Source organism: Crocuta crocuta, unplaced genomic scaffold, assembly GCF_008692635.1.
Source record: "Crocuta crocuta isolate KB4526 unplaced genomic scaffold, BGI_CrCroc_1.0 scaffold282, whole genome shotgun sequence".
Classification (NCBI taxonomy): domain Eukaryota; kingdom Metazoa; phylum Chordata; class Mammalia; order Carnivora; family Hyaenidae; genus Crocuta; species Crocuta crocuta.
Window position 1 is genome coordinate 6,100,094 of NW_027529174.1, and position 14,115 is coordinate 6,114,208.

Here is a 14,115-nt window from a genome sequence, read left to right on the forward strand (position 1 = left end):
TTTATTTATTTCTAGGAGAGAGAGAGAGAGAGACAGCGTGAGCAGGGGAGGGTCAGAGAGAGAGGGAGACACAGACTCTGAAATAGGCTCCAGGCTCTGAGCTGGCTGTCAGCACAGAGCCCGACGTGGGGCTCGAACCCACGAACCGCAAGATCATGACCTAAGCGAAAGTCGGACGCCTAACCGACTAAGCCACCCAGGCGCCCCCCCCCTTATTTAGTTTTTAAATGTTTATTTACTTTTGAGAGAGAGACAGAGTGTGAGTAACGGAGCGACAGAGAGAGTCCTCCACTGTCTGTGGAGGGTTGTCTACCTGAAGCAGCCTCCAGGCTCTGAGCTGTCAGCCCAGAGCCTAGTGCGGGGATAGAACTCACAAACTGGGAGGGAGATCATGAATGACCTGAGCTGAAGTCAGGTGCTTGACCAACTGAGCCACCCAGGAGCCCCTGTAGACGTTTTAGAATCATTTAAGTTAATGATTTTTAAAAATATAGTCTTATACCAAGTTTACCTTGAGATACACATTGGACTGAATATATTTTTATATGGTTAGGAGGCATTTGCATTTTTTTTCCCTGTTAGCTGTCCATTTTTTTAAACCCCATTTTCTTCAGGTTTGTTGATACTAGCTATTTTATAAGCCCTTTACATATTAGGAACATCAACCTTTTTGTCTGTTTTCTTCTTCCTGCCAGTTAAATAGAGGTATTTCTTATCTGCTTTTAGCTTGATTCATTTTGCTTCTCCTTTTCCAGTAAATTTATGCTTTTGGCTGATCATTCACTGATGATTCTACAGCGCAGACCATTTCTGCAACTCAATATTCCCCAGGTAGAATTCCACTTTATTCACAAACTTGATGTGCCTGTGTTCCCTTTATTAGGTAACGGCATTACTATTTTCCCCAGTAAAGAACTTGAAGTGATCTCTTGTGGTATATTTATTATTCAGTGGGTGTTTGTTAAGCACCTGCCAGGTACTCGGCTGGGCATAGGTAACAAAGAGTTATAATCCTACCTCTCAGGGAATAGCCTAGTGGGCAATAGATATTAATCACGTACATACATAAGCGCATGTCTAAATGTGTAGGAAGTACTCCCAAGAGAGAATTTAATGGCTGGGACATGTACTAGATGGGAGAGTGTAGGTGGATAGCCTCTTGGAGGAAGGGGTATTTAAATTGAGATTTGAAGGCCAGTTGGGGGTCCACCTGGCAACAAACACCTGGCAGTAAACACCAGGGTGCTAGTTTGCTGATAGAGGAAAACAGTGAGTGAAGGATCCTGAGGCAGGAAGGAAGTTGAAGTTCTAGGAAATGAAAAGTCCAGTTTGACTGGCAGGTGGGGAGGTGGGGTGGAAGGCCTTGAGATGCAACTTGATTTAATTTGTAAAACAATCAACCCCAGCTGTGGTACCTTAGGAGGCTGTGGTAGTGTTTGTGAAAAGTGATGGTCCCCGTTCTTTCAGTGGTGAAATTCTTTCAGTCCTACTTCAGCCGTTCAGAAAGTTATCTCTCGGCCACTCCAGTAGGTCTTCACACAATGGTCCTGCTCATTCAGTCATTCTTCGCATCTGCTTCAAAAGGTAGCTTTAGAAACCCCAGGTCCGTTCAGATCACTTACTTTCTCAAGAACTCGCAGTGGCTCCCTATGTTGGTTAATGTTGTATGTCAACTGGACTGGGCTGACGGATGCCTAGAGAGCTGGTAAAACATCATTTCTGCTTATGTCTGTGAGGGTGTTTCCAGAGGAGATTAGCATTTAAATCAGTAGACTAAGTAAAGAAGGTCCGCCCTCATGCTGTGGGTGGGCGTCACCAATCCACTGAGGATTCAAAGAGAACAAAAGGGCAGAGGAAGGGTGAATTTGCTCCCTCTCCGTGAGCTGGGACTTCCATCTTCTGTCCTCAGACATTTGAGCTTCAGGTTCTTGAACCTTTGGAATCTGGGACTTAAACATATAGCACCTCAACCCCGCAAAAGGCCCCCCAACTGGCCTCAGATGGACAGTTACACCATTGATTGGCCCCCGTGGGACTCGTACTGAGTTATACCGCTGGCTTTCATGGTTCTTCAGTTTGCAGATGGCGTATCATTGGACTTCTCCATAATCATATGAGCTAATTCCCTTCCTCATACATATATACATGTGTATATATATACGTATATATGTGTATATATTTATTTACACATATGTACGTATGTATGTGTATGTATATATATGTTCCCTTTATTATGTGTGTGTGTGTCTCCCATTGGTTCTGTTTCTCTTTAGTCTCTGAACCCTAATACGCTCCCTTATGGTGGGAAAATGAAAAATGAAAGCCCACCTGAAATTGAAGGCTTTATCATTTTCTTTAAGCTTCCAAGTTTGCTCCTACGAGACTACTTTCCTTTAGGCAACCAGACTGATATGTTTTCACCTCTTTTTCTTTAGCTCATCTTCGTCTTCTGTCATGACATCTCTCCTTCTGGAACCCTATCTTCTTTCTCTCTTTTTTTCCCTAAAGGCGCTGCTCAAATCCTAACTGGCCTCCTTAAATCTCCTGAGTCAGCTTGGTTTTTTAACCCAGATAGCCTCTTTTCTTTTTTGATAGGTCAATTCTAAGATTGGTCACAGTGTGTGTTGTATTAGAAATATTCATCTATTTTTGCTGAGCGCAAAGAAGTATGTGTTTTTCATTTTTGTAACTGATAAGAACTCAATAGATAATTTGTTGAATTGTATGAAATTAGGGAGTATTCAGTGTGATAGATCATTTACTGAAATCTCTTGTAAAACAGACAAGTTTCAAGTAAAATTTTGTAAATACCTTGTATTGAACCTTCAGAGGTAGGAAAATCTTATTTGCCTTTTGAAATCGTCTTTACAATTCAGTCAACATCAGGTAATGCTTATACTCTGTCTACTAGTTTGACAAAAATGTTTATATGGCAATATCAGAGAGTTCTCAGGACTTTCAGAAACGGGGAATGACACATTTAGAGCATTCAGAATTTGATTTCCATGGTGCTGGAGAATGGCCAATAAAATCATGACCATGTAGCATATCTAAATCTCTTCTTTCACCTGAGGTGTCTTATAGACTATACTTGGCTAACTTGTTATTGGCATCTTGCTAGGTTGAAAGCACTAGTCTGCATGTTGACAATATTAGTATACTTGATTCTCATATGTGATTTTGCTTGTATATCAGGGCCAAGTGGCATATTTCTTTTGTGTAGAGAAAAGTGCTATCATTTAATGCCTGCAAACTTGCAAAAAACGATTTTATGTGCTCCGTCTTTTTTTTTTTTTAACTTATTTATTTTGAGAGAGAGAGTGTATGCGAGCCGGGGAAGGGCAGAGAGAAAGGGAGAGACAAATCCCAAGCAGGCTCTGCAGTGTCAGCACAGAGCCTGATGCAGGGCTGAAACTCATGAGTCACGAGGTGATGACCTGAACCCAAATCAAGAGTCAGATGCTTAACTGGCTTAGCCAACCAGGCACCCCTCCGTCTTTTTAAATTTTTGCAACTTTTCCTCTTTTTCTCATGTTTCTTTTTCCTTCCCCTCTCCCCTTTCCTCCTATAAATGAGGCTAAGTCACTTTGTTAATATAGCTTAGTATTGTGTAACTGTACTACAAACCTCATGCTGCCTTCTCATATGAGGTCATTTCTCATTAGAATGGACATAGGGTTTATATAGACTTGTTTTACATGTGACTTTTCAGAGATTAATGTAACTTTTAGTCTCTTTGGATCACCTCTTGAACTAAATGACTGTTTTGTCTTCTAATACATATTGATGCAATAAAATGGGAGATTTTTAATAATTCTGTCCTGAATGGGATTTCTTTTTGTCATTGGAAATGGAAATAAGGACTAAACGTCTTAAATCTATTTCAGAAGTAAGTTTCCTAAAGTGACATTTCAAATTTTTGGTGTTTCAGCAATCTTAGACTAAATATTTTTAAGTGTTTTTATTTATTTTTAAGAGAGAGAGACAGCATGAGCAGGGGAGGGTCAGAGAGCGAGGGAGACACANTTTAAACATTTATTTATTATTGGGAAACAGAGACAGAGCATGAGCGTGGTAGGGTCAGAGAGAGGGGGAGACACAGAATCGGAAAGCAGGTTCCAGGATCTGAGCTGTCAGCACAGAGCTGGATGCGGGGCTTGAACCCACGAACGGTGAGGTCATGACTTGAGCCAAGGTCAGATGCTCAACCTACTGAGCCACCAGGCGCCCCTGGTTATATTATTTTAGGTAAAAAATATCTTAATGAAAATTTTTAGTGAGTTTGCTTAAATTGGGACATTGAGTCTTAGTTTCTGTAATATGATTTTGTTAAAAAATTACTTTGAAACATTAACGAGGGCAGGCGCTTATAGGTAAGAATCAAATTATTGTTTGGTACTGTGATCTTCAGTCATACTGCATTTAGTTTTGAGTGATGTAAGTTTTTATTTCTAAAACTGAGAACCTATAAAACAAAAAAATGTTTCATGTAGCTCATGGTTTGACAGGTTTATGAAAGGCTTAGAGATAAAATTGTCCTAAGTGAAAAAGTACATTCCACATAGGATTTATGTAACTAGTAGTGAGGGTGAAAACACTGATGAGGTGGGAGAAGTGACTCAGTTCCCAGCTTTGCACTCGCCATGTCTGTTTCCTGTCCTTTCCAAACCTACATGACGATTCCAGTTTCAAATACAGTCACAACCTTAATACAGAAGTCTGACATATTAAAAGATAAGCACTTATTATTTTGCACTGGGTCCCATCTGTACCACATTGGAACTTTCTACAGTACTCTCCTTGTAGGACAGTTAAGGAGAGGTGGTCCTAGAACTGGATGAGTTGATTCCATAAAGTCATGGATCTGTCTTATTCATTGTTTGTGTCCTTCACTACCTGGCTTGATAAACCACCCGGCTCGGCAAAGGTAGTAGAATTAGGTCTATTTTTATTTATTATACTTTCCCTGGTGTTAGGTTTCTAGAAAGCTTAAATTTTTTTTTTCCCTTTTGTGCTTTACTCTAATAAATCTGCCAGTTAGTATTTTCCTCTAGCCTTATTATGATTCAGATATTACGATTTTGATATATTAAAATTCTTTGTTTTTTTAATGTTTTTATTTATTTTGAGGGGAGAGAGAGACAGAGCATGAGCAGGGGAAGGGCAGAGAGAGAGGGAGACACAGAATCTGAAGCAGGCTTCAGGCCCTGAGCTGTCAGCACGGAGCCTGATGTGGGGCTCAAACCCACAAACCATGAGATTATGACCTGAACCAAAGTTGGACGCTTAACCAATTGAGCCACCCAGGCGCCTATAAAATTCTTAAGAAGAGGAGCATAACCTAAATTAGGAAGTTAGTTCAGAGACAGCATTCCAAGGGCATTATTCTGATGACCCTGCACTTCACTAAATGGAGCCAGGGACCAAATATTGTCTTAACATAAAACAAGATTAAAGAAAATGAGGCTAACAGGGGCCTAGGAGAAAAAGGATGATGTAAGTGCTGTGGGAGGAAGTTTCATTTTAAACCACAGATGTGGCCATTGAAAGCCGTATACTGTGTCAGGTTTTCCCTATGAATGTACTAGAGACTGCTAACACCGAATTTTGCAGCCGATTGAATTATCACTGTTGTTTACACTGTGAGCATCCATCTTTGGGAAACATTTTCAGTTAAAGATTATTTTAAGAATTTTGGCTGAAACAGAAGAATGTCACTTTATGAAGTTGTTCTTGGACTTTTAAATTCATAGTATTACATTAACAGAAGTGCATTGAATTTAGTCTTAAAATGCATCTGTGATTTGTTAACCATAATCTGATTTCTCCTCCCCCTACCTTTTGTTTGTACTAAAAGATATCTGGTTTCTTTCCTTTTTCCTTGTTTTCTTTTGGATTTCTAGTTTCACATCACTGTGGTTAGAAAAGATGCTTGATATGATTTCAGTCCTCTTAAGCGTATTCAGACTTGTATTGTGGCCTCACCTGATCTGTCCTGGAGGGTATTTCATGCACACTTGAGAGTGTACATTCTGTTGCTTTTAGATGAAATGTTCTGTATATATCTGTTAGGTCTCTTGAGTCTAACATGTCATTTAAGGTTGATGTTTTCTTATTTTCTGTCTGATCTATCCATTGATGTAAGTGGGGTATTAAAGTCCCCTGCTGGGATGCCTGGGTGGCTCAGTCAGTTAAGCGTCTGACTTCTTCTCAGGTCATGATCTCCTGGTCCATAGATTTCAGCCCCATGTTGGGCTCTGTGCTGTCACGACTGCTCAGAGCCTGGAGCCTGCTTCAGATTCTGTGTCTCCCTATCTCTCTGACCCTCTCCTGCTCACGCTGTCTCTTTCTCTCTCAGAAATAAATAAAACATTAAAACAATTAAAAAAATGCATTAGAAAGAGAGAGAGAGAGAGACATTGGGAATGAGGGAGATGAGGAGAGAGAGAGAGAGAGAGAGAGAGAGAGAGAATCTCAAGCATGGAGCTAAGCATGGAGCCTGATGCAGTGCTTAATCCCACGACCCTGGGATCCTGACCTGAGCTGAAATCAAGAGTTGGATGCTCAAATGACAGAGCCATCCAGGTGTTCCTAAAGTCAATTTATTCTTTTTGAAAAGAATTTGTATATTTATTTATTAAAAAAATTTTTTGTTCTATTTATTTTTGGAGACAGACAGAGACAGAGCACGACTGGGGGAGGGTCAGAGAGAGTGAGACGCAGAATCTAAAGCAGGCTGCAGGCTCTGAGCTGTCAGCACAGAACCTGATGCGAGGCTCGAACCCACGAACTCTGAGATCATGACCTGAGCTGAAGTCGGACGCTTAACCAACTGGGCTACCCAGGTGCCCCTAAAATTTATGTATTTATTTTTGAGAGAGAGAGCATGTGCACATGTGCGTGCATATGACTAGGGTAAGGGCAGAGAGAGAGGGAGAGAAAATCCCAAGCAGGCGGAGCCCAACTTGGGCTTGAACTCATGAACTGTGAGATCATGATCTGAGTTGAAATCTAGAGTTGGATGCTTAACTGACTGAGCCACCCAGGTACACTTCATTTTTTTCTTACATATATAAGTATAGTTACCCTGGCTTTCTTTTGGTTTCCATTTAGATGAAATCTCTTTTTTTGTCCCTTCACTTTCAGTCTGTGTAATGTTCTTAAGTCTAAAGGAGTCTCTTGTGGGCAGCATACAGGTTTTGTTTTTTAGTCCATTTAACCACTCTGTCTTTTGATTGTAGTATTTAGTCCATTTACATGTAAAGTATAATTATTGATAGGTATGTACTTATTGCCATTTTGTTAATTGTTTTCTGGGAGTTTTTGTGGTTTTCTTTGTTCTTCTCTTGTTCTCCTCCTTTGTAGTTTGATGACTTTCTTTAGTGGTATGCTTATGTTCCTTGTCTTTTGTGTATTTACTATAGGTTTTGTCTTTAACTATAACAAGTTATATCTATAACTCTATTTTAGGTTGATAAAATAGTTGCCAACTTAAGTTTGATCGCATTCTGAGGCTCAACATTTCTACTCCTCCTCTGCGTGCTTTTGATGTCACATTTTACATCTTTTTTTCTTTTTCCCCTTTCTCTCTTAGTACTCTCCCTGCTCTAACTCTCAAAAAAAAAAAAAAAAGTACCCAGAGATTAAGTACAAGGAAACTCAAAGAACTAGCCCAAGATGAGCAGGTCCCTCCCACAAGACCCAAAGTCTGGGCACCAGGGTCTCCACTCAGAGCCTGGAAGTAAAAGTTGGTGGAGAATAAAGTGGTTCTAGAGGCTAGTATTCCATGGGGGCGCCCCCAGCAGGACCAGGCTGTGTAAGAAGTGGTGTTTGTTGGCTTTGTCTGAGAGCTTCTTTCTAGAGGCATCTGGAAGGTGGGCATTGTGCACCCCATGGGAGGCCAAGACTAAGGTCCTGGCTCTAGAGACGGCACCCAAGTGGTGGAACGCAGCCCATCCATGGCAGTGAGTGGTATCTGCACCAGACAAGCTTAACATCCTTTTTTCTTGTGTGTCCCTTATCTAAGTTATCCCTTAACTGGCTATTATAATCAGTTAGTTTTACTACTTTTGTCCTTTTAACTTTAATAATAAGTGGTGAATCCATTATTTTCATTATTATTATATTGATCTTTCCAGTGAGATTTATTCTTTGATATGTGTTCCTATTACTGATTAACACTCTTTTCAGCTTGAAGAGGTCATTTTAACATTGCCTGTAAGGCCAGTTCAGTGGTGATAAACTCCTTTGGGTTTTGCTCATCTGAAAAACTCTCTCCAGTTCTGAATGATAACTGCTTGGTTGGAAGTTTTCATCTTTCAGTGTTTTGAATACATTGTGTAACTCCCTTCTGGCCTGCAAACTGTCTACTGAAAAATGTGTTCCCTTTTAGATAACAGGTTATTTTTCTCTTGCTGTGTTTAGGGTCTCTTTGAGTTGATCTTATATGGATCTCACTGGGCCTCCTGGATCTGGATGTCTGTTTCTTTCTCCAGGTTAGGGATGTTTTAAACGATTGTTTTTTCAAAAACAGGATTTCTGTCCCTTTCTTTCTCTTCTGAGAGCTCGGTGATGAGAATGCTAGTCCATTTAATGTTGTCCCAGAAGTCTCTTAAGTTTTCTTTGCTTTTTTTTTTTCTATTACTTTTTCTTGCTGCTCTGATTGGAGGAGTTCCACTGCCTTGTCTTTGAGTTCACTTATCCTTTCTTCTGTGTCATCTAGTCTGCTGGTGAAATCCTCTAGTGTATTTTTTAGGTCAGTCATTGTGTTTATCAGCTCTGTAACTTTTGTTTAGTTCTTCTGTGTATTTTTCATCTCTTCGTTGGAGTTCTTTGTTCATCCATTCTTCCTCCCATTTTCTCCCTAGTTTGGTGAGCATCTTTATGACCATTACTTTGAACTCTTTATCAGGCAGATTACTTACCTCTGTTATCATTAAGGGTTTTTTCCCTAAGAGATAGATGTTGGCTCTGTTCCATCTGGTGAAAGTCCTTCAGGATCCCCATCATATCGGTAAAGCTGCTAGCCTTGGACAGAGAGACATAGTCATCCTCTTCAGACGAGCTGTGGGTAGCTTTGTGTTCTGGTTTGCAGCAGTCAGGGCTGGCAGAGCAAAGCAGGGGGACTGATGGAAGCTCCGGGACCTCTACCCTGGTCTCCTTGGTGATGTCACTAATGGCAAAGGAAGTTGTACAGTGGAATTAAGATCCAAAACCAGGTAAGGGAGAAGAGACATTTGAACTTCCTGGAGATAAGAAATCTGTTATTAATGAAACTAAATCTGTCTCAGCTGCCACTGCTTAGCAATGTGGCCGTGCAGGTGGTTTCCAGCTCATCCTGCAGCTCTGTGGTGCAGCTTGGGCTGGGAGTGCTGGAATGGTCAGAAAGTTGGTCATCTGGGACCCATGCAGGTTAAACACTGAGGCATTGTGCTTTGTGACAATTACAGGGCTAGGCTTCAAGGTGTGCGTCAGGAGTTGCGTGTCGCTTCTGACCTGGGCCTATATCTCCTCTTCATTCACAGCAATTCAGCCAATGTCAGCCAGAGTAGGGATGGGGGGGCAGGCACATCCTTTTGACACAGGTCAGGCATGTTGGGCACAGGGTCTTAAAGGATGCCCAAGGGACCTGGCTTCAGGGGGCACATTGGTCCCAGTTCTTCTCACTACACTTTGAGTAGCCCTGTTTGGCTTGTTTTGCCACATTGGGATGGTCCCATTGGCTTCCATTCCTGGTATTTCAACCAGCTCCTGCACTTGAAGAATGAGGCAGCTACAGGGCAGCTCTAAGGACTTGGGGAGGCTGGAGGCATGACTCCGTATCAGGCACTCTTCCTAATGACCCCTCCTACCACAGTGGGCTGCCCCCCATGTTTTGTTTTTGTTTTTGTTTTTGTTTTTTTTTACTTTCGATAAGGCAAATTTATTCTTTCTTTATGAAATTAACACGCAGTTTGCCTTAACTATGTTTAAATCTTCTTTTAGAGAGGTCTCTAGCTTTTGTTTTAAAATACATTTTGCAATCATAATTGCATTTTAACTTGAGAAATTTGTTTCCTAGAACTCCATATACCAGCTTGTTCTTTTAGAATAGAAGAGAATCCAGGTGAGCAGTGTCTCTCCATTCCTTTCGTAGCTCCGTCAGTTTCCATAACTGCAAAGTCGAACATTTACCAAAATGGGTTTCTTGGGGTTAAAACGAAGTGATGCATGTAAAGCACCTAACCTACTTCCTCGTGCATAGTAGGCCCTCAGTAGTTAATGGTTGTTATTGTTATTATTGGTTACTTAATTAATTTGGATTTCTAGGGCACTGTTTCTTTGGGTACAGCGAGCCAGAACTGAATTTTCTCTCCTTCTATATTTGTAATTTACTTAGACTGACCTCACCGCTGTGAAGAATAAAGGCTATTGGTGGAGTGGGGTGGGGCTTTTTGACTTTTGTGTGCAAGTCCTTGTAGAGTTACTGGATGTACTGGAATGTGAAGGATTAAGCTTTGTGGCATGTGCTATATGGCCACCCATAGTGACCAAACTCATTTGGAATGTTGTTTTGTTACTAACTTTGAAATGCATTATTTTCCATACAGAGGATTTTGATCTGAATAAATTGCTTATTATCTTTTATAAATTTCTAGAGCGAGAGGAACTGTCAATCAGCATAAACCGTACCCTACACAGTGCTTCCTTTCATAAACATGGGGAGGAGGCATTCCCGAGATAACCGTTTCTGGGACACAGCTAGGCACCGCTGGATAACTAGGACGATACAGGACAGCACCCAGCTTTGGAGCCTGTCACACTGGGAAGTTATGGCTCACGGGCCTATAGTGAAATAGTCCTGTTAATTAAGCCTTAATTTTTTTTTTTTAAATCAACAGCTAACCAGCCCCTCAAAGAGAGGCACAAACCATTCACATGGTTGTAGATTGGTGATTCAGTGAGTCTTTTGACAACAGAGGCTGTGAGCCCCACTTACTTGGTGAGGTTGTCCCTGTCCCCTCTTCCACTTAAATTTGATGACTGTCTCCATTGTCTCTACCTGACCGTAGCTTGAACAAGTTTAGGTAGCTTTTCTTAAAGCACCTGAAACTTGTCATCACACGTATCTCTCTTCTGGCTTGTGTGTAAGCTCCTGGACGGTGGCGGCTGTGTCTGTATAGGTGTCACTTAGTGCAGATTCTGGGAGCTCAGAGTTGACCATTAGTCACCGTTAAGTTCATATCTCCCTGTGGCTAATGGAAACTCCTCAACTTTAACTGGTCCAATAAATACCGTTCAAAATCTTCTCTAGCAATTCTTTAATGAAAAACCTCTAAATAAGCTAATCTCCATCCTGTATCCTGGACCACTCCCATTATACCCATTTTTCTTTCTTTCTCCTCTGCAAATACAGATTCTCTATTTCCTTTATTTCTTCCAAGGGACATTTCAAATCCTCCTCCATGAAAGTTTGTCAAGGTACGTTTAATTTTAGTTGTAATTAAAATTTAGAAACCTGGGAAAAGGTGAGAAATACTAACCAGAACCGGAAATTTGGAATTCCTCATTAAAATACATTATTCTTTTAGTAATGAAAACATATTTGTAAACACTTTCCTCATTTAAGAATCACAAATTGTATTTTCACAACATTCTCTATTTTTTTCCACATAATTTAATTCAAAACCTCAAAGTAATAGGAATTTTAGGTACATCTTATGGAAAGAAAGTGAGAGTTGTGTTACGATTTTCAGGTTGTCAAGAGAAAGGGATCTTTTACTGCATCACATGACATTTTATAATATCCTATAAAAGGTGTGAGGATTGGCTTTATTGTCCTTATTTATTGAAGATTTTATTGGAATTTAGACTTGGAAATCTTTTATGTAGACTTTTTTTTTACCCCCCCACTTCAGTTAAACTGTAATAATTTATTGAAAGTTAATGTATATAGGAAGAAACTTTGATGTCATTGAAATTTATTTTGGAGAAAATGATTCCTTCTAAGACAAAGCAGAGGTGACCGTTTGAGCCAACAACTGGTGGACTTTGGAGTCCTAGAAATCCTGGTTGAAAGCTGTATATTGTCCTGTCCTCTGCTGTTGTTTTTTGTCTGTACTAGGCCTATGTCTTGCTCATTTCTTTCTTAATTAATAATATGTCATTAAGCAGGTAGAGCAAAAAAGTTATGATTGAAACTGTAAGTTAGTGTTTAATTTGATTCTGCATTTTAGAATAATTTTACAGTGAATTGTTTTTATACATTTATGGACAGCGTAACAAAAACAGTATTTGCTTTGTGACATAGACATTTTATATACACGTATACTTACACAGTGAATATTTGTGACATAGACATTCTATGTACACGTATACTTACACAGTGAATATTTTAACTTTTCTGTGCTTCTGAGTCTTCAAATAATATACAATAGCTTTGGGTTTTACATTTAATAGTGTGCAGAAAACCTACATTCAATGGCAGAAACCTTTACATTTATACTTAGTTTGCATATTATTAGTTGAATTTAATCTTTATTTAGTGCTTCAGTATTTTTTTGAAAGCCAGTTTGCTAGGCGCTGTGGGAGATGTAATGACGAATCTTACCCTTTAGGGACTCCTACTCTCAGAGCCAACTCTTAGAACCACAGAATTTTATTTATTTATTAAAAAATTTTTTTTGGTTAATATTTATTTTTGAGAGAGAAAGAGTGAGAGCAGGGGAGGGGCAGAGAGAGAGAGAGAGAGAGAGAGAGAGAGAGACACACACACACACAGAATCTGAAGCAGGCTCCAGGCCCAAAGCTGTCAGCAGAGAGTCTGCTGCAGGACTTGAACCCACAAACTGTGAGATTGTGACCTCAGCCGAAGTTGGACACCTAACCAGCTGAGCCACCCAGGCACCCCAAAACCACAGAATTTTAGAACAGGAAGAACTTTAAGAGATTCTCTTGGATGTTGTGTGCGCGCACGCATGTTGAGTCTGTCCGTGTCTTCTGCCCCTCTCCTCCCCATCTTCCCACACATGGAATAATGTCCTTTTCTGTGCAGGGGAGAGAGGAGTTTAAGCAGGCAGATGACTGGGTGGCATGAAATGTGTAGCTTGTTGAGTTCTGTCCTCCACCAGCTTTGCTGGTAAGCAGCAGGGGATGCAGGCCGTTTTTTTTCATTTGTTTGTTTGTTTGTTTGTTTGTTTTAAGTCCGGGGATTTAAAACTATGAATTCCAAAAATTGTTTCAGTGGGTAGTGACTAGAATATAGCCCTTTTTAAAAATAGCTTAGAGATTTATCAAAGTGTATTGTGGATTATTATTTCAAATATATCATGTGGGTATGCATACACACACACACACATACACTGGGTTGTTATATAAAATGTATTATAAGCACCTTTATATACAATGTATTTTTTTTATTGCAATGAAGAGTTTGGAAACATCTCTCTAATCTGTCCATTTATCCTTGTTTTAAACTTGGGAAGCAGCTACTGATATGATCATCCCTAGATATGTGACTTACTCTTTTTATGCTCTCCTGTTATGACCTCACTTCAAGGTAAACTGTTTGCTACACAGGTAGAAATATGCACAGGTGGTATTTTACCACAGCTCATGTGAATAAGAGATAAGCAGTGAGGTAGGTGTTTTTTTTTTTTTTTAAATTACACTGCCTCTGGGTACAAAAAAACCCCACTTTGGTGGATCTGTTAATCTGTCAGTTTTGTTTTATGATGTGCCTAACTTAGTACCAAGATGTGATTTAAACACCAAGAGAATTTGGATTATTTAATACTCATACATAATAAAACTACTTATCAAATATTCATGTGGGCACATACAGAGGCATAATTGTATTCTTGTAATGCACAATATAAATACTAATATTGTTTTGGAGAATCAGCATGGTATGCTGAAGCCATGGTTTGGAAAAAGGCATTGTAGTATGTTTTTATCTGTGGGAATTACTGGCAAGTGTAATTGAGAGATTCTAAATACTGTACTTGTTTACTTCACTTTTGAATTTGGCTTAAATATTTTTGGTCTTGCTTTGTTTTTTGATAATCATTAAGTTATTCTGTAAGACCTAAGGTACAAGCTAAACTATAATTGTTTTATTGATTTTAATAATCATAT

General features: G+C 39.8%; 1 protein-coding gene and 1 pseudogene across 3 annotated transcripts in view; one reads left to right on the plus strand and one right to left on the minus strand.

The window, feature by feature from the left end:
- Positions 1-14,115, plus strand: part of FRYL (FRY like transcription coactivator) — a 268,402-nt gene that overhangs the window by 42,215 nt on the left and 212,072 nt on the right. The gene's annotated exons all lie outside the window — the stretch shown is intronic.
- On the minus strand, positions 8,917-9,732 carry LOC144226356 (mitochondrial fission regulator 1-like pseudogene; annotated as a pseudogene).